At 30.2% G+C, this 21,067-nt stretch overlaps 1 protein-coding gene across 16 annotated transcripts in view; it reads left to right on the top strand.

Moving 5' to 3' along the window:
- Positions 1-21,067, top strand: part of LOC143223814 (dynein axonemal heavy chain 6-like) — a 753,870-nt gene that overhangs the window by 33,562 nt on the left and 699,241 nt on the right. For 3 of the 16 annotated variants that reach the window (XR_013013090.1, XR_013013089.1, XR_013013084.1), the window contains exons 6-9: positions 500-599; positions 2,713-2,842; positions 8,181-8,273; positions 12,030-12,086. The gene's annotated coding sequence lies outside the window, so the exon portion shown is untranslated. Of the gene's footprint in view, positions 1-499; positions 600-1,549; positions 1,641-2,694; positions 2,843-8,180; positions 8,274-10,380; positions 10,861-12,029; positions 12,136-15,112; positions 15,434-15,501; positions 15,615-16,347; positions 16,628-21,067 lie in introns of those variants that run through there. The other 13 variants (XR_013013115.1, XR_013013098.1, XR_013013085.1 and 10 more) reach the window with 12 other exon arrangements.

The following is a 21,067-nucleotide window of genomic DNA, read 5'->3' as shown; positions in this document are numbered from 1 at the left end:
CTTGAATTACTGTAGTTTTTCTCTTAATGTTGTAGACTTGATGTAAACTTTGGTTTTATGCTATTTATGTGTTGTTTTTTTAGACATTATTTTGTTTTACCTTAATTTCCTTTCATGAATTTTACTAAATTTACTTTTAACTTTTTACTGGATGTTTGACATAGATAGCCTAACTGCTTTGTGCTATAAAACGCTAAATCAACCAACCAACCAATCTCTCAGAAACACTGACAAAACTCCCTTGCTACTTCTGACAGATTGTTCATATCAACAAACATATTACCACTGTGGATATTTTCTTGTGTGATATGTTCTTTGTTACGATACCTTCAAAAGTATACAAATGTCTAGATTTTCTCTTAGAAGCACCTTGCATCATGGAATCGTGCTCAGATGTTAGCTTCAAAACTGGTACTTGCACTGTGAGTATCAACAGCATTTTTCTACCAAGTGATTCTCTTGTGCTACTACTAATCTTATTTGTCTTCTCTTTTTTCAGTTGCTTGTTTCTTGTGTATCTGTTGCCATGAAACTTCCTGGTTTCTGATTTGTGAGGACCATGCTTCATGTCCAAATTAAAATATTCAGGAATTACAAGGGTAATAAACATTTTTGTCAGACTACATGAATAAGGAAAAGTATTTTCTTTGTTTAACACATAGAGTTTAACATTTTTTGATTGACTCAGCAATAAAAGGTTATTGGTAAAGTCCATTGAAAGGAAGTAGTAACAAGAAAATCTACATTTTGATAATGAGGAGGAATTACAGACAAACTGGGTAAAATTATTAACAAAAATGGATAAAAACAATTGTGGATCACACTGCCATGAACATGGAATGTAAATAGGGCATTTAAATAGAAAATATTTTATCTTTTATACTTTTTAAGGGTTTACTGTGGTTCTCAGAGTTTTTGATAAGACATTGAAAATATAGGGGCTAAGGATTCAAAATATGGAAAAGATTATTTGTAATATTTTTTGATATTTTAAGGGAACATGCTGTCATAAAATTCAGAACAGGGAATCCCAGGTGGGATTGATCTGTTCATTTACTGATTTAGCCCCTGAGGTGCCTTTCCAGATGAAAATTTCAGTTAGAGTTATTCTGGTAGAAATTATTTTTACAATACTTTGTAGTTGATTATTAGAAAGCACCAAAATATTTAGAGTTGTATCACTTCACTTACATTTCTTATACAACCACAAAAAGCAAATATTTGGCTGTGAATATAGACAGTTTTTCTAAAAGTTCTTTAAACACATTTTAAGGGTGTTGAGTGTTGATATAATTACTAGAACCTTCTTTATTATAAAAACTTTTGTTCTTGAGAATGATTGCATGAGAGATTGAAATGTTGCACTTGTTTTTAAAATATTCCTTCTTACTATAAAAGGTGTAACTTCCAATAATCTTACAGCAGTGTTGGTATTATGAGTATTTATCACATTTTCAAACAATTTTCCCTTTTTATGTATGAATGACTTTATAACACCCCTATGTCAAAAGTTTGAATGAGTTATTCATGTTTTTGCACTTGTTAACAGAGTTCTTAGAATTCTTGCACTATTACCAGCAGCAAAGTGTGTGAACTTTTAATGCCAGAAAATTGGTTCTGTGTTCTGATACACATGGTGGGTAAAGCAAAGATAGCCTATTGTGTATATTTGTGCTTAATTACAAACACATTAATTAGAATTCAACAAAACATTTAGTTTCTGAACAGAATTTAAAAAAAAATTATACAACAGACATAATTGAAACACAAATTAAATTTTTATTTTCTTATTCATAATTGTATGCAGTGGACAGACATCTATATTCACAAATAATATTATCCTAGAAGTAAAATGTGTAAAAAATTGAAATATATAGAGTTGACATTTCAAGTCATAATCTTAAACTGATGACATTTGAATTCATGTTTGGAAAATTCCTTGTAAACAAATTTTTCAATATTTGTGTATAGTAAGAGATATGATATCAGCTTGGTGAATAAGTATGACTTGTATAGAGATTTCTAAAGCTAACTGTGATAGAAAATTGGCTCAGCTCAATGCAAACCTAACTGACAGCTGTCTGTTGTTTTCAAGTAATGTTATTATAAGGTTGATAGTGTTGTTACATTTAATAAACAACAACAAAATAAAAATCAAACTTCTTTAAAGCCTCTGTTTGTATGTAATTTTCCTTTAAGTATTGTATAAGAAAGATTTAATACCAAACTTAAAATACTGAGTAACGATGTGTGGTTGTGAACAAATTTTGCACTGTGTCTTTTTGTGTAAGTATTAAAATTGATGTGTGGGTTAAAGATAAAAAGTAGTTATATTTTAGTGTCTTTATTTTTCTTTCAGGTGAATAAAAAGTATTACATTTGTTCAGAAAGTGAGATAGAAAAATAACACTTTCATTTAATATATATTAATTAGAGCATAACCTACTATTTTGTAACTTTGATCTTCATCTACATATTCAGGTTAAGTGAATGGATCATTATGATATAATTTTTGAGCAACAAAATCTTTGAAAATGCAGAATAACTTTTTCATAAACAAGTACTTGTGTTGAGCTGCACCTCATGTTTAAATGTTCTAATGCTGTGTTTTTATCACCCAGATAAATCATGATTCTAGCCTATCTAAAAGTTTACATTGGATTATACACTCCTTTCTTACATGTGGTAAAGCAGAATTTTGTATTATATCAGTGGTGTTGTCCCATGACTATCTGCACAAACAGAAACAAGCTTCAACATGCTGGGCATTGTCTGTGTGAATTGAACCATCTGCCAAGATTCTGTGATTTTGAATGTGTGAGGACACTCTTCTAAGTGGAAAGTAAGTTAATTTCTATAGTATTGAGTATCTGCTTAGTTTCATGTAACTTTAAAAAGTTTAAACATTTCAAGTAACTTGTCATTCAGTTTGTTGAAAAAATTTTGGGACCATTCAGCAATTTAACCAGCATTTATTTATTAGCATGTTAAGGTAATTAAAAAGCAACACTAAACAAAATGAATGGTGATATATATATATATATTATTATCAATTTCAATATTAGTCACATACCACACTCAGTTATTTATTGAGTCTTGGAATTTGAGATGTCTTCATTAATAATTAAGTAATTTGCTTAAGTTTAAATTATCTTAGTTTTGAATAAGGCGTAATAGGAACTGAGAATGTCTTTGTATATGTATATTTTAATTTATAATACATTTTCTTATTCCTATCATTTTATGATAAGTGAATATTGTTTTTGACTTTTTTCATCTTCAGTTTAACATGTGTGAAGAATAGATGTAGATGACTTAATACAGAGAAAAGTGATGGAATGTGGAAATAAACATAATACATTGAATAGTTATATAGTTGATTCTCTGTAAGTAATGACCTCCACTAGTGCAAACAATAACTAATTTCATAAACCAATCACACTGATATAAAAATAAGTCTTGCTGGTACCTTGCCATTGTTTTTTAAATTTTAACATTGTGCCCTCTTGTCATAATGGGGTATAAACATTGTTTAATGAAATTTAGTCAACTTATTCTAACTTTGGTAGTGAGGAAAGCTGAAGAATACTAGTAAATAAAAGGCTGTTACTGATGGAATTTTGGCAAGCTATAGTTTTAACTTTGTTGTATACATTGATCAAAGTGAAAGAAACCTAAAATTTAAAATGAATAAACTTAAGTAAAATGTTGAGAAAAAAAAGGTAAAATTCCAACATTACGTGAACATGCATATCGTATCAGTCTTATCATTTGTTGGAAAAGAACTGTTATTTTGGATCAATTGAATGAAATAACAGCTGGAAATATCGGATAATTTACGAAAGAAATGAAAGTGAAAGTAATTATAAATAAAGATAAAGGTTTGGCAAGTCAACCAGTATATGAATGACATGTTTTTCTGAAAGTTCAGTGTATTAACTAAGTACTCGCATGATCAGTGGCTTTTTACATATTTATGGTTTCCATGTAGAGTACCTGGTTTGAGACTATTTAAACTTTCCAAAAAACATTGATCACTTGAGTACCTCAATTAAACTGTACGCTTGTTAATTATGGAGTACCTGAGGGTCAGTGCTTGGGCTTTTGTTCTTTCATATTTACATTAATCATATTGCTAGAGGCATGTCATGAGAGTTTACTGAGTTATATTCAAATTTTAATAAAGTTACTTTTATTATCATGGTAAGTAAACTTGGCAACAAAACTTAGCTTGTAAAATAAATTTCGAAATTATAGTTTTAATTTCCTAGTCTTATAAGACAACATTTAAAAATGTCTTCAATTTTCCATTGTTTCAGAATTGTAATATTTGCATTTTAAGTATTTCCTCTTCTCTTATTCATTGACCACTTCTTGAAGAACTACAAAATTTGACATAAGTCGCTCATTATAATATTGTTATTACTCAGACAAAGTAAAATTTTTTTATAGCCTTCAATCTTATTTGGTTACAGAGCTATAAACTAGAAAATCAAGTCCCTTTAGCCACACCCATAATTAAGTTTTCTCTTTCACAAGTTTCCAATATTTAGTTCTCTTTGATATTTAAAACTATATACTTTTAACCAACAGAAATCCAAATATTATATTACATAATTTTCTGTTCAGGAGTTTGTTTATTTTGCTTCCAGTGCAAATTTTATTCCCACAGGAAACGCATTGGCAAGTTTAGCTAAACTTGTATTGAGTCTTACTGAATGGTAAGAAAGCCAGAAAATTTTGATAGTCCTAGGACAATATGTGCTTTAAGCATGTTATTTTGTATTCTTTGTTGCAATTTTGATTAACTAAAAATCATTTAGTGCAGTAATACCATTATAATAATAGTTTTAATTGAGAGTTGATAAAAAAAAGACCCAGGTAAGTACTATATTTCTTGTTTTTTCATGTGTATTATTTATTATTATAAAGGTAAATAAAATATAAGTTTTAGATTAGGTTAAATAAAAAAAAAAGTTTTCCAGTGATATGCTCATTAGTAACCAATGCATTACATAATTTCTTCAGGTAACATAAGCTACATGTTTACAAAGTGGTTCACAACTTGTGTGGTGATATCATTAGTTAGACACAGTTCAAAGAGCAATAAAATTTAAGCATAAATATACATATATTGTTAAGGGCTTAAAGCTATTTAAGATAGTCAAATGTGTCGTGAAGTCATTCTTGAAAATAAAAAGGACAATATGTTTTCTTTTCATGGTGTATGAGGTGTAGAGTTAGAATGAGGAAAATAACATAACACGTAAAGTTTTACTGAAAAAACACACATTGAAATTCCAGTGCAATTACCCACCCTTTTTCACAGTTATAGCTATTTTTCATATGATTTCCTTCTCGTGCACAGATTGTCACTCACTACTAGCTGTGAATTACTATCTAATTACACATGTATGCCACATGTGTAAATTAGCATTCAACAACTCTCCACCAGTATGAGTGTAACACATCCGTTTTCTGATATTTATATTACCACGTCAACCTGCCACAATCAAGGCAGGTTATCTTGATTGCAGGGTATAGCCATACATTACAAACCCTTTCAGATATTTCCAGTGTCAGTGTTTCAGTCGCTCAAAGACGTCATGTTGTGGTTCATTGAACTGTGCTCATTCTTGCCCAGAATAGTTAGAAGAAAAAGAGATGCAACATTTGAAAACGATTCATAACATTACTTATCCTGAGGCTTGAAAATTGCTGTCCAGCACTTCATCTCAGATGTATGGCTGCTGCATGTCATCCCACAACTACAGTGTGAGTGCAGACAGATATCTCTGTGCCTCCAAAAGAATCATTCTCAAACCAAATGAAAAGGATTTTGACCTGCATTGTTAAAAAAGTTGATGAATCAACTTAACATCCATCTCTGTCCCTAACATACATTCCAGCAAATCCCAAGATCCACTTCCTCTGGTTCTGGGTACAGGCATTTCTTTGGGTGCATCATCTTCTCCCACCACAAAAGGATCATTTGTTCTTGTCCCCAGTCACTGGATTCCTCTTTAAACAGCATAGACCTACCCAATCAACCCAGGGCAGGATCCATGGAGGTTGACAGACCTCCCTCAAATAAAGACAGTAAAGAACAAAAGACATGGACGAAAACAGAAGGGTTCTCCACCCAACTTCCCTGCACATGAGTAATAATGTCCAACTTGATACAATGGAACTGTCAAGGTTTACGTTGTAATCTGGATGACATCAAAACACAGATTGCTTCCTACCATTCTGCATGTCTTTCCTTACAAGAAATGTACCAGTAACCTGCCAATACAGTTACCTTTCAGTATTTTTTTTTTTTTGTACAGAAATGACAGGCTGTGTGATGGATGAGCGCATGCATGTAGGGGTGGCATTGTTGGTTGATTAGCATGTGCCAACCCTGTCTTTGCCACTGGATGCACTCTTGGAGTCTATTCCTATCTTGCAAGGTGTTGCTGTACACTAATGCTAGTGATAATTTATTGTTTATGCATGACACCTTGTTAAGAGGATAAAATTGGTCTTACCTGAAATCTAGTGTGTCTTTTTAAAATCCTAAACTTGTACATTCTTATCCTTTGGTTTTTAGATATATCACAAGAAATCACAACACATTCATCTTTCCTGAATATTTTATATATTTAAATAAAATCTATTTTCTCTCTCCCCTTTTTTTTAATGCTCTTAACATGCTTTTCATAAGTTGCCAGGTAAGTCAATCACGTATTTCAGTTGAAAACAGAGAATCTACCTAATTCTGTCTAGTTTCTTTGGTTTTGTACATTTCTTGTCAACAAGCTTTTTTATTTTGTAAAATTTCAGTCATCAACATTATTTTAACTGAACTTTTCATGTTCTTAATTATAGGAATATGTTTTAAAGTCATTTTAAATACTTTATTGTGAGAGAGAAAAATGTAATGTAGATTGTGTGGTCAGTAGTATGTACTTAATGGGCATTCTCTACTCAATCATACGAAATTAAATGTAGTCATGTTGTTTCGTATTCAGTCAGTAAATCAAACCACCCCACCCACTCCCCCACAAAAATTATATTTACCAAAGAGTTTTGCCTACTTCAAAGGCATCTTCACATTACAAAAGGAGAAAAGATATAACATTTGTAAAAAGTTGTTTTACACCTAATGCAGAAAATGCTAAATCACATGTTCATTGCAAATTAAATCACTTTTTATACCCTAAATTTTAAAAAAGACCAGAAAATAGAGAGAATGGCATTTCTTATTTTAAATATTTCTGGGAGAGCATGCCTCTGGATCTTCCTTAAGATATTGTGCATAAAATATGGTGTAGAGTCACAAGCCAGCACTACATAGTACACTGACAGGATTATCTCCCTGATTCATTAGTATCACCCACTTTTAAACATACTGAAAACCCTGCCTATTGCTCTTTTCTAAAGAGATCTTAATATAACCTTTCCATCCCTGGAGTAATTTTAGTAGCTGTAGTGAGAACAATTTACAACAAATCAGTGTCATTACTCAGACAAAGCTCACACAATATTTCAAGTGAAGACTATCGAGGACCAACTAGTGACTTGAATAGAAAGATAACTTCCTCTTTATTACTTGATAATCAGTTTAAGTTGCATCACTCTGAACAGTCCTTTATACATCACCATTCCTTCTTGTGTGTGTAAGAAGACCAAAGCTGTATACTGCTTCATAAGTATTTGGTGGATCAGAGCAAGATATATTGATTATCTTTCTCATGAAGTTGTTTGATCCTGCAGGCACTTGTCACCTTGTAATTCAGAAGTTACTTTTGTTTCATAAATGTTTAACAGAATTTGAATTAATAACTTTTTCTTTAATTATGTTTTTTATGTAAACCACTAAGATTTTCTATACTTAATCTTTTGTTATAATTTCTTCAATAAAGAAATAAGATTTGATATAAAATTGTAGAAAGACTTGCCAACAGTATGGTTAACAATGTAACTGAAATGTGTCTGTGGTAATTAACCACCTTAATACAAAAGTATCCAATACCAAATAATTAGTAGTAAACTGTATTTTAACAAAAAGATTAATTATGGGCCATTGAAAAACAAACTTTATATTATGTATTATAAACATTCTCCCTGATTTTATTCCTCACTCATGTTTAAAATTAACTGTAGCAAGTACATTTATGAAAAGTAATTTTTTACAGCATCCAATCAAGAGCAGTTTTCCTGATGAAGTCACTGGTGGTGTTTTATCAAAAGTGAAAAGAAAATTAGGCTTACAAAAAGTTTCCAAAATGGCAAGTGTATCTGAAGAATTTTAAAAATGCACTTCAAAACATTTAGGCTACTGATTGTGATCCACATACATATTCCATTATCAAGTAAATTATATTCTATTAAACCTGTATGTGTGCTTGGTCATTCTGACCAGTTCTGTAATCTCCATGTAACCATGAAATTACATGAACTACTGAAATGTTCTAAATATATAAAGTGTATCATCATGAGTTTTGGCAAATGTTTATGTAAAAGTTACAAGCCATTTATTAACTGAAATTATATTTCAAGTAAATTGCTTTCATAAAACATTTATCCATTAATTTTTGAATTCTCTGTCAAGTAATTCTGTGAAAAGTGTGATTTTTCATGCTAAGAATAAAATTAATTGTGCTCATTTCATGGTTTTATGTTTAATTAACCTTACTTATAATACCATCTTAATGAATATCATTTTTTTTTATTTTTCATAGAACTTTAAACTTGCTCTCTCATCTTCACCACCATAACACCAACTGTAATGAAAGTAGTGAAACAAATGTTGGACATACAAAATAATTGCAGATTGTGAAAATGCAATAACAATTTTTATTTTTGCACAGCCTCAGTTTTCTAAACATTTCCTGATTGGCTGCTTTTGATTTTATTACTTTACAATGCCTTTCTGACCCAATATAATGATGTAATTGTTAAATATACACAGAAGTAAAACTTAACCAACCGACTGAAATACAAAGTGTACAACGGCACTGAACATCTTCAACATCCAGATCCCTTCTTCCACCTCTTGTGGAGCAGATTGATTTTTGTTCAAAACTGAACTATTTGTCTCTTATTTAAGTTTCTGCCAGGACCTTGGCCTTGAAGATGCTGTACCCTATTCACCATCTGAGACTTCAGCCTTGAACAGGGTCTTTCCATATGTCTCCAGTTCAGAGTCTGTACACTGGGTTCTACTGGTTATACTTTTTGGGAATATACAGTCTGCCATTCTTCCCTTTGGTCTTCATATTTAGGTGAAGCTGACTGAGTTCAGTATGTCACAGATTGATGTTGCTTTTTCCATCAATCAGCCCACCACACTATGTTTTATTACCACCTCTGCCTGTTGCCTTTCTCTGAGTCATCTGAGGAAGGTTGATACTCCATTTGGTTGTACTGTTTTCATTGCCAAACATCTTTTGAACCATTCTTTCATTCCCAGTTATACAGATGGTTTAAAATCAGTTAAGTCTATTGGATCTGCCATGGTTTGTTGCAGCTAGGTGGTTTTGTACAATATCCTCTCTACAGTTTCTGTGTTCACTGTCAAATTATATGGCATTTCTTTTGTTCTGAATGATATCGAAGCTACACAGTACACTCACTGTTCTATTTATACCAACTCTCTTCACTCTCTACTGGTCAGAGAATCGCTTTGTGTTAATTTTCACCTTATTTTCACAATATTCAACACTGGCTGGCCTATTTTTCTTCTATCTTCTATTCACATCCAGTTTTTCTGGATAACTGGTCATGTTGGTATTCACAGGAACAAGTTTGCTGACATTAAGTTGGTCTGATCTGGTGCTGTCACTGCTTTGCTTGTTCTATATATGGACTACAGTACTGTATTTAAGGCTCAGCTTCTATTTCCCGTATATTAGGATTGTTTCCTATATACTAATATCACCAATATTTCTATTCATTTTTTTATTTCCCGTATATTAGTTTTTGTTACCTGTATATTAATATCACCTATATTTTTATTAATTTTTCTATTTCCCATATATTAGTATTGTTTCCTATATATTTCTTTACATTATCATTTTCTGTAATTCCCATTCCTTTTATTTTTCTATTCTGTGAAACCTGTTTTAACATTTTTTAACTGTTGTCACTGCCATCTTTCATGTAATGCACACATTCTTTTATGTACATCTAAACATGACAGGAATGTCTTCTGTTATTATTTACATAAATGACATCAACATCTGTACTTGTAATGTGCCCTACTAATCATTGCTCTTTATTATCCTAAAAAAGAGTAGTCAATCTAGTTAAGATATTTTATGTCACCTTTATTGTGTTATATGTTGTACTGATAAAGATTTAAGCACTCATTCAGTTTTACATGTTTTACATAAACAGTCAAAGGATTGTTAGGCTAGTTTGGCCTGCTTGAAATGAATAGTGTATTTTGTTCAGTTTAAATTCTTGCTCTTGCTCAGTATGTTAGTTATTGATATTTCTTTTCCAAAAGTTTAGTGATGCATTTGAAAGCCACGCTGTGTAACATTGAATAGATTCAAAATAGTTATTGGTATCTGAATAGACCTATTCACCTAAAAGTTCCATCAGTCTATAGAAATACAGAGATAAAAGTTAGTTTTGTATATCACCTTTTGAGTATATGTATAAAGATTGGCGCTGCTTACTGTTAATAGGAAGATTTTGAATTTTTCATGAAACATTAAGTTATGAAGTACTTTATAAAAATGATAAACGTAGCATGAGATGGACTTAAAATTGAAATAACTTTATTTTAACTAAACATTTTAGTAAACTGAAAACATTGAAGATCTACATGTTGCATTCTTTGGAAATAAGAAGCTTTATGGCTGTCAGGTATTTACAGTGTTAAAGAGTATAATGTGTGTGGTAGAAGGAACACTCTAAATGTCCCTCTGGTGTTAATATATATAATAAACAGTTTGTGTCATGCTTCTTTGTTTTAATAGTAATGGTCTACAATTTATATCATTGTTTTGTAACAAAACTACCAATTGATATTGTTAGGTCAACTATGGTATTTATGTTGTGAATGTTTAATATACATATTGGTTTGTTTTTTATTCTTGTTAACTTTGGTGATAGAACAAAACAATTTAATTCAGAAATTATTTAGATTTAGAATTGATATTTTGTCTTTATTGAGCTTAGAGTAAATTATTGCACAGTACATTTTTAAGCTTAATTATAAAACAAATAATACCCTAGGCTCACTTATTGCACCATGATAAGTTAGATAGCATTTTATTTATATTTTTTCAGTTGTTTATTAACATTGAGGTATAGACAAAAGTAAGATAAAATTACCAAGGGTTTCAGTGGAGTAGTGTTTCAACTAAGCCTTTGTTACAATAATGTTTTACACCCAATGCTTATACTTAGCCCATTAAATACACCTTCCGTTACTAATGTTAAGATCATATGATAGCTAGTTGTGTCTAAGTGTGAATGTAAAGTACGTAATTCCCTCCAGTCTCACACTGTTAAATTAGGGATAGCTAGCTGACTTCCCTCCAGTCTTACACTGTTAAATTATGGATAGCTAGCTGACTTCCATCTAGTCTTACACTGTTAAATTAGGGATAGCTAGCTGACTTCCTCCAGTCTTACACTGTTAAATTAGGGATAGCTAGCTGACTTCTGTCTAGTTTTACACTTCTAAATTAGGGATGGCTAATGCAGATAGCCCTCGTGTAGCATTGCATGAAATTCAAAAACAAACAAATAAATATAATTAAAGATGTATTAACTGTGGAAACTCCACTACCTAAAATAGTTACATATATTTTTCGATATCACATCTTCCAATTTTAGTTTAGTCACAGAGTCCATCAGTCTCCTTTCACCAAAACTGATTTCTTATTATTACTTTCTGACTTACGATGTACAATTCCTTCTTCTTGTAATTTTTGTTAGTTAATTTACATATAACAGTTTACTTTATTTTGGTGCAGTGGAATTTTTCTTGTAGAATTTTTCTAGTTATATTTTCTTATAACTTCTAGATCTTTTCATGACATGGGACTGGGCAACCTACTTTCATGACTATGGACAAGAAAATAGTAAGTATTGAAGGGTAAACCCACAAGTTGCTGTAGTTCTGCTTGAAAAGTAAGTGGAACATAAAAGTAATCAAAGTTAAATGTCACTCTATACTGCTTTATTATAAATTGTTAGTCTTTCCAATAATTATTATGCATGTTTTGATTTTTAAAAAAGGAAAATGAAAACATATAGCCACCTTAAAAGTTGTATGTTTAGTTACCTAGTCATATGTTGCCCTTAAGATACCTGATACTATTGATGTCTTACTCCAAGACATGTCCTGCAAGATGTCAAGTTTCATTTTTTAAATTAAAAGTTAAGTCTTATTTAGTTTCTCAACTAGCCTTTAACAGGTGTAAATACAAATTTAGAAAGAATGAAGGTAAGATGATAAATAGTTGTACACTCTGAATAAAGTAATGTTTTATTTTTTCTTTCTTTAATGTTAGTTTATTTTTAGTATTGGTTAAATTGTTTGATTATTATATATTTGTTTATGAGGATTATTTTGCATTGTTATCTTAAGGTATGTGTTTAGAACAAAACTAAACCTTCTAAGCAGCTGAATCTTGTGTTTGGGATTATAGCAAAAACTTTGCTTGCATTGAGGGTTCCATGACACCCTTCTGATCATCATTAGTATGGTGATATGTTAGATGTACATAATATTCATTACTCATTTAATTTTTATTTGAACTATGTAGGTATTTTGTTTTGATCAGAAGTTGGAAAAAGTTGTAGATTTTATTACCAAAAAGTTTCTCTCCATAGATGTTTTGTATCATAGTAATATATTAAACATAACCTGAGAATTCTCTGTATTAATACCATAATTATTAATGAATCAATTTTAACTGTCTAGAGTTTAATAATAGTTGAATGTCTTTTGTGTAGTCAGTTAATCATACATGCATACAATTTGCACATATTCACAAGATGATAGGTTCCAATGCTTCAAATTAAATAAACATTCTCAGATTTTCATCTCCACGTGTAATGTGAGAGTAATAAAACATTGAATACAAAGTAGATAAATATTATCAATATATTATTTTTCTAAGGTAGATAGAAATAAAATCTTAAATTTATGGTATAATGTTTATAACTAAAATTCTATTTTACATTTTGAAGTTAATAATCATGAATGTGTTAGTTAATTTAGCCATAATTAGTTTCATTTAGTAGAAAACCACTTGAATTCAGAATGTTTGTTTATTCATATATTTAACAGTGCTTACCACAAATTTGCACAATTAATTGATACTTTCTTGCATATAAATACGATAGTTTTCCTCACCTTTTTTTATGATAACTAGGTGTCTAGGCTTTTTATAATGAAAGAACACCTCATATCTGTTAAAGCATGTCTTGTTAGTTGGCATAACTAAGAATATAGATACTTGTAGGAATATCATGAAGTATATATTTTGTATAGGTTGATCTGTAAGTAATTTTGAAAATTTTATATTTAAGGTTGTTCTATGTGTAAGCTTCTTTATAACAGAAGTTACATATGGTTTTAACTACCAGCTTTTAGTTATGAGATAAAATTCATGTTTTTTTGTTTGTGTGTTGAAATATCCTTAAGTCATTCAATGAAAGTAATTTGTAGAAATATGTAAAGCATATAAGTGTTTGAGTAATTTTGCACAGTAATTATATGTTTAGAAGTTACACTGTGCACAAAAGAAGCTTCTCTACCACAATAAAAATACAACTGTTCATGAGTAGTTTGTTGATCCTGATTCTAAAAATTGTTGAATATTACTGATCACCTCTAGTTTTTGAGCTATGTTAGGTTTATTTTCAATATTCTTATATATTATGAAAATAACACTCTGATAACTTTATTTATTTATTGAAAATTGCATTTAAGAATGTTCAAAAACAACATGTAATTATATACTGAAAATACACTTAAGCTATATTTAAAACTTTCATCATGGTATTATTTTTTATTTCTTTTTACAAAATACCTGACAGACTTGTTGTATCTTTTATGTATGTTTTTAGTTTCATGCTATAAGAATCAACAGTAATCTTCCATCATCACAGGATTCCACTGTCTTTCTTGATATTACTGTTCTATTATAGACATAACTTGAGGGAAGTGCTCACCAAGATTATTGCTCACTGCACCTAGATATTTGATAATAAGCTTAATTAAAAATGTGAGAAGTGTAAATTTAGTGACATCTTGGACCCAGTTTTCCTCTAGTTCTCAGGGATATCATTAATCATCACAACATAGTTTTCATCTCTGTAAATTCCTAAGAAAACTTTAACAACCAGTTTGAGTGATTTCCTAGCAGTAAGTTCTTTCTGACTGAGTAGTGTTTCAAAATCACCATTCATCAGCACTTCCCAAATCTGTGGCCCAACAAAGATACCACCTTTTAGTTTTTACTTCACTAACTTTTTGAAACTTATAAGATAGATGGAGTGATGAAAGAAACATATCTTGATGATTCACTGAAAGTTGGAACTCAACTTTCTATTTTCCTGGAACGTAATTCTCTCACTGGCCATTCCGGTTTTTTTTAATTAATTTTATGATATTGGCTATCCCAGACAGACAAAAAGCTACAGTGTTTGGTATACTCACTTTATAGACTTAGCAGTAGTGGATATTTGATTGCTTCAGGAATAAGCTGCATGTTCTACTATGTTCACAGCATTAATAACAGGAACCAATGGCTTAGTGTTCCCATTATGTAAAAGCACAGTTTTCACACTAACTTTAGATGAATTGGTAAAATGTTTTCTTTCTTGAGAGTATAATCAGTACTTGATTCTTCAATTAGTGCATCAACATTTGTACAGAAACACAAAGTATCTTGCATGCTGTAGTGAGAAGCAAGACTTTTATGATAAATTCCATTGCCGTAAATGAAAGTTCCCCATGCTGTTTCAGTATAAAACAAGTCACAAATCTGATCATTTAGTTCATCTTGTGTGATCAGATGAGGCAGTTTATGCTGAGATGCCACAGGGGTAAAATTACTAAATGAAGGAAGTAAAGATGATTCATTGTCTTTTGCAGTATAACTTCTATTTCCCACTTTGCTGCTGGATGTGACACAAGAAAATCATCCCCATGAGATACTGGTTTCATCACAGATGCAATCTCTGGATATTTAGTGTATTGTTTAGTTTTGTCTGAATATCCAGAAATATTAATGCAAAAATAACAGTAAGTTAGATGATCTTTGGGCTCACACTGTATCATTGAAATTGTAAATGACACAATTGCTCTTCTTTTATTTAGCCACTGTGTGAAGCCAGATTTGGAAACTGTACAACACAAATGTAGCATAAACTGTTTAGGTGGTTTTTGGACTTTACTAGAAGTGAAAGCAGTCAGTACATGATATTTTCACAGGTATGATGTGTTTAGGAAGATGGACTTTGTTTTGAGTGTGGGCAGAGCCAGATGTGAGTAACCAACTGAGTGAGTGAGTGAGAAACAGTTGAGAGAGAGGTGTATCACTCTGCCCATTTTAAGCTCAGTTGAGGGACTCCTCAAATGTTCCTGAGCAGAAAAGGTGAACATGGGAATGAAGCAAAATTGGTGCAAGTCATTATAATTTTATCAAGAACAAGTAGCACATATAAACAATATATATGGAGTTTTACACCAATACAATACAGTTACTGTTTGAAGTTATCAAAAATTTATTCCTTTTGTTCATTAAACTTTCTATGTAAACTTAATTTCACAGTATAAACCTATTGAACTGAGCTGATTGTATGGTATTACACATATTGTTGATAAAGTAGTGAGATACTACAGTATCTTAAAATCTGGAGGTGATGGACAAATTCTGATTACATATCTGAAACCAAAACTATTTAATTACCAAGAATCACTTGAGTTTTCTCTAGTAGTAAATGATTTGTTATGCAGTGTTACCTAAAACATTGTTTCGGACAAATTTGTGTCATAAAGATAAATTTTTTTTTTTTTTTTTACTTTACAATGGTGTGTTTACACTTTATATTTTATAATTCATGCTTTTGAACCAATGTTTATTTATTTATGAAAAGTGTATAACTACCTTTCAAGTTGTTTTAGAAATAAAATTATTGCTAAAAAATACAAGTTTCAAATAATGCAACATTTTTTAAAGGGTCTTATTTTTTTTAGGTAGGTCTTGTTCAGGCTTGTGAATGAAAAGGATTTGTACAATTTTAATAATATAATTTACTAATTTTTTAAAATATTAATTTGACCTATCCATACTTTTAGTGTGAATTAATGTTCTTTACTCCCTTAAGGGTGAGAGAAGCAGACAAGAAGAAGTTGGTAGAAACTGCCCTAAAACATATCAGACAGTTAACATCAAACAGTGATTAGTATAATTGTACTTAATTCTTCCCTTTGTTACATATTTTGGTTTCCTATAATTACTGGCTTGATGGAAAGTATCCATTCAGTTTTTTGTGTGTTTAATGAATTAGTAAAATGTGACTGTTCAATGTCAAGAACATTGATATCAATTATTCTGAGAAGTGACTGAACCAGGCTTTCAGTTAACATTAATAAAATATAAAGATTCTTATCATTACCACAGTTTTGTTAAAAATGGATAGTTCTAGCAGCAGAGCTTACCATATTAATATTTGCCTTACAGGGAAATTAGGCCAAGAAGTGCACTTTCTACTTATTTCTAACAAAATATATTGACCAGTTTTTAATTGTTTGGCTATATAGTTTTAAAATTTTGTGAGAGACAAAAACGTTTATAACACTAAATTATTAAAATTATTTGACCCATGTGTTGCTTTATTTCTCAGTTTTAAATCACTTTTTGTTTAGCCCATTTATTGTGTTATAGAATAGGAAAGTGTGATTCTGAGGGAAGTTTGATATTATAATTAAATTGTAATCATAACACAAATAATAAAAAAAAGATATTAAACACGGGTCAGTGTTGTCTGGCAGATTTTAGTGTATTAGTCTATTAATAATTATACCTTGAGTGAAATTATAAGTAAAATATTACAATATAAGACAAACACTGAAATATTTTCTAATATAAAAAAAATAAAATTCATAAGGTTTCTAACTGATTTAAAAATTTAGGGAAAAAAACTTCATTATAGTATGAATGTAGACATTTCAAGAAATCACTAGGTAAATTAACATGTTGCTATTGTGGTACATGTAATAGTTCTGTTCTAATTTTCCATTTGATTTAATAGCTAGCTCATAACTGTTTGGTCTCAAGGTAATATATAGATAGTAGAAAATGAACTTGAATCATCTTATAAACTGTTGTTGTGACACAACTGAATTCCTCGTGTTTTCTGAATATAACTTAACAACTAATTGTAAAGTTACATACAGATATTAGAATATAAACAAACCTTGTAGTATAATAAATAGCAGCTATGATAGATCTAAACTGTCTTCTTTATGATTCAACACACTGATATAGTTGTGTTAAGAGAGTCATCTGTATAAACAATATCTGTAAAGATATGTTTTCAAAACAAACACCAAGGGCCTTTATGAGATTTTAGAATGGTACTTAATACAGTTTCTCAAGTGTGGTCCCAGTTATTACTGGAAGAAACATTTTCATGTGGATGCAAAGTAAAATTGCCAACCTGGTATGTGGTGAAGTAAAATGGTAAGCAGACAATACAGGGGAGAACAGTTAGTATTATGTACAATAATTTAGGTATAGTTGACTGGTATGCTGTAACATCATGAAGGGTGCTAAGAATACATTGTGTTATAATAATCCATAAATGGTAAAATGATTGTTACTATACCACAACTGCTGCAACCTAATGGCAGACACTAGAAAAATCACAGTATATGACAAGGGAATAAAAAATGGTTATGTGCTAATATGGTAATACTCTAATGTAGTGGGAGATGCTAAAAACAAGCAAACAAACAGTACTACAACCATGAAAAAAGTGGCTAAATGATTGTCACTGTGCTGTACCTTGATGTTGCTATAAGGTGACTGTTTTGTGGTGCTAAATAATTTGACAAAGTTGTTTACCAAACTAATGCAGAAGAGCATATGATGTTACTACTATAGAATAATTCAGTTTATTTGTTACATATACAAAGACAAATATGTCTGTAGTAATATTACACAGTAGTATAATTTGTTTGTCATTGTATAAACAGACTTTTCATCCCTCTACTTACATCAGACACTTAGAGCTGGCAGCTGGTTTTACTCAATATTAAACATATTTACGTGCTGCGTGATCTGAAAGCCAGTGTTCAGTTTATTTTGAAATAAATCTCGCACATCTCATGCTTGTAAGAAATGTTTGTAGGATAGTCTACAAATGGGAAAAGGACTTTAAAGATCTTTTAAAATGGGAATAATGTTTGACATGTTTCTCTAATAATTTGACACTGAAAGAAGTTAGTTGTGCTTAACTTTATGAAACATTTAAAATTGTGCCTTTTACTTGTCATATAAGTATGCTACTGGTTGAATTGTAATTGACTAATAAGATAAAATAATTATTAGCTAATGTTGTACTGTACATTTTAGGCTCATAATGAATGATACATCATCAGGTTATGATGGAGTATAATTTTCAACAGTTTTGTACTTTACATTAAATAAACCCCACTATCTGGTAGATGGTGGAGTTAAATACTTTTCCTTTGTAAAGAGGTTTTAGTGGAATAGTCCATTTCAGTTAATAATAAGGTAATATAATTTACTTTGTTTGTGTGAATAATACATACTTCATGAAAAATATGTTAAGATCCATTTTTTTATCATAATTACAGTCATTAAGTGTTGCTTTTTTTTTAATATCATTCATGCTTTTTCATTTATAAATTTGACTGCTCATGGGAGAGATGTAATTAAACATTAAGGTTTTTTTTTTTTCTCTCTAGCACTATACTGTTTCTGCTTCTGTTTGTTTAATTTGTTGGTTACATGAAATACCAATTTTGAAAGTCCCAAACTTGTAGATGTTTACAGCACTGGAACTACTAGTAAACATTTGTTAATGAAGAAGAATTTTGTAACATTACTCCTGTTACTGATTGTAAACAGAAGACTTAGTAACTCTGATTTACATATTAATTTATGTTAGTACAAGTATAGTACTATATCATGTTGTTGTTTTTTTAATTCATGGAATACCTATTGTGAATCATATAAGAAACTCAAGAGATTCAAACAAATGAAAAAGGTACAGAGCAATATAAAATTCTAACAAAAGATAGCCATGTTTAGATAGTGAGTAAAAACTTTCATGTTTTGTTATTTGTTGTGAAAAAAAAGTCAGAGTGGCCTTTTAACTAATATAAAACAATTTGTTAATGATAGTGCAAGTTCCCTTTCACAGGCCTTCAACAGTTACAGAGACTAGTGATAAGGGTTAACATTTTCTGTGACCATCAGTTGTCTTAAGGGTTCAAAATATTTGTAAGCTAATAACCATCATGAAGGGTGGAAACTTCTGTAAGGTATCAGCCTCTGTGTTTCTTAAATGTTTTCACAAAAACTCTTAGTTGTTTACAATCCATTTTGTCAGGTTGGATTTCAATGGTCACATCATGATTCAAACTGCTTACTCTTGAATGTTCAACATTTAGTTGTTTCTTGTCCCAGCCTTTTGTATTACTTTGTTTTGACCATAGACAATTTTTTTTTCAGAATGGTATGTTACTGTGGACATGAATAATTAGTGTAAATATGTGTATATTGCTTTGATGTTTTGAACTATGAAGTGCTTCTTTATGTTTAGTTTTACACTTCTGGAAACAGCTGAAACCATTTAACTCAATTGGGATTTTAACACTCGTTAAAAGGTTATAAAATTTGATAATATTGTCATGCTTTTGCTTTTGTGTAAATAATAAAAATTATCAGAGAAACTAACTTTAAAACATAATATTTATAAGTAGATTTCAAATAAAACAAGTCAGAACTGTTTTTTGTGTGTGTGTGTTTGGAAAGTATTTTATTAATCATTATAAACTTATAACTGCTGCAAAGAAACTGTATAACATACTTATTTTTCTCGCTGTGTTAGATGTTGATATTTTTCAGTTTGAAGAAATCAAGTATTGTGGAATGTTTTTTTGTTTAGTAACTAAGAAAGATATTTATCTGCATAGTACGTTGTATGTTTTTTTTTGTTTGTGGGCTACATTTGTTTTTCCACAAAATAGTTTATTGTAACTATCTGTCCATACCTTTGTTGCTGAGTTTTTGAGAGATAGTTTTCAAGTTCCTTTTGTGTGCGAACCAAACAATTTCCATAAAATCAGTTTATAAATTTTTGGTAAATTGATCCTATTTAATAATACCATTTTTTTGCTTGTTGTATATAGAGCTATATTTATATGTTTATGTACACAGTATATTTATTATTTGTTTTGGTTTCTGAAAATATTGGATGGATGAATGGATAGAATACATTAAAAGTTAATTGTATACTTAGTGTTGTTTTGTTAGCTGGTGTTAATTTTTAATGTTTTAAAAGTAATTTGTATGTATTTACCAGTACTATATTATATGAAACTATATTGTTTTATCCAATAACAAAGAAGCATACTTTAATGACATGTTGGTTGTTGTTTTTTAAGTTAAGAAATAATAATACAGTTGTTAACAAAATGACTAGTACATAGTTTCCAAAAAATGTTTTGTAGATTGTTTTTATTATAGGCTGTGTGTGACTTACAGATATTGCTGTATTGTCACAGTTCTTTGTAGTAACATTTACTCTGCAACTCTAGATACGTATACTTCTCCCTCAAGTACTTTTGTCAGACATCATTTCATTTGTAGGTCATAAAAACGTGATGAATATAATCTACAGCCTTTATTACTGTTTGTTTTTAACAAGTAAAATAAGAAGACAATTTTTATGACACAATATCAAGATGTTCCTCTCATTTGATACTTCTGCTTAGAATGATGTAAAATTATTTTTATGGAAGTAAACATTACAACTTTATTCAACATACATTATTATTGTGGCATTATATTTT

Source organism: Tachypleus tridentatus, chromosome 8 (assembly GCF_004210375.1).
Source record: "Tachypleus tridentatus isolate NWPU-2018 chromosome 8, ASM421037v1, whole genome shotgun sequence".
In the NCBI taxonomy this organism is placed as follows: Eukaryota; Metazoa; Arthropoda; class Merostomata; order Xiphosura; family Limulidae; genus Tachypleus; species Tachypleus tridentatus.
The sequence above is the reverse complement of the archived record's forward strand: the minus strand, read 5'-3'. Positions and strand labels throughout refer to the sequence as shown.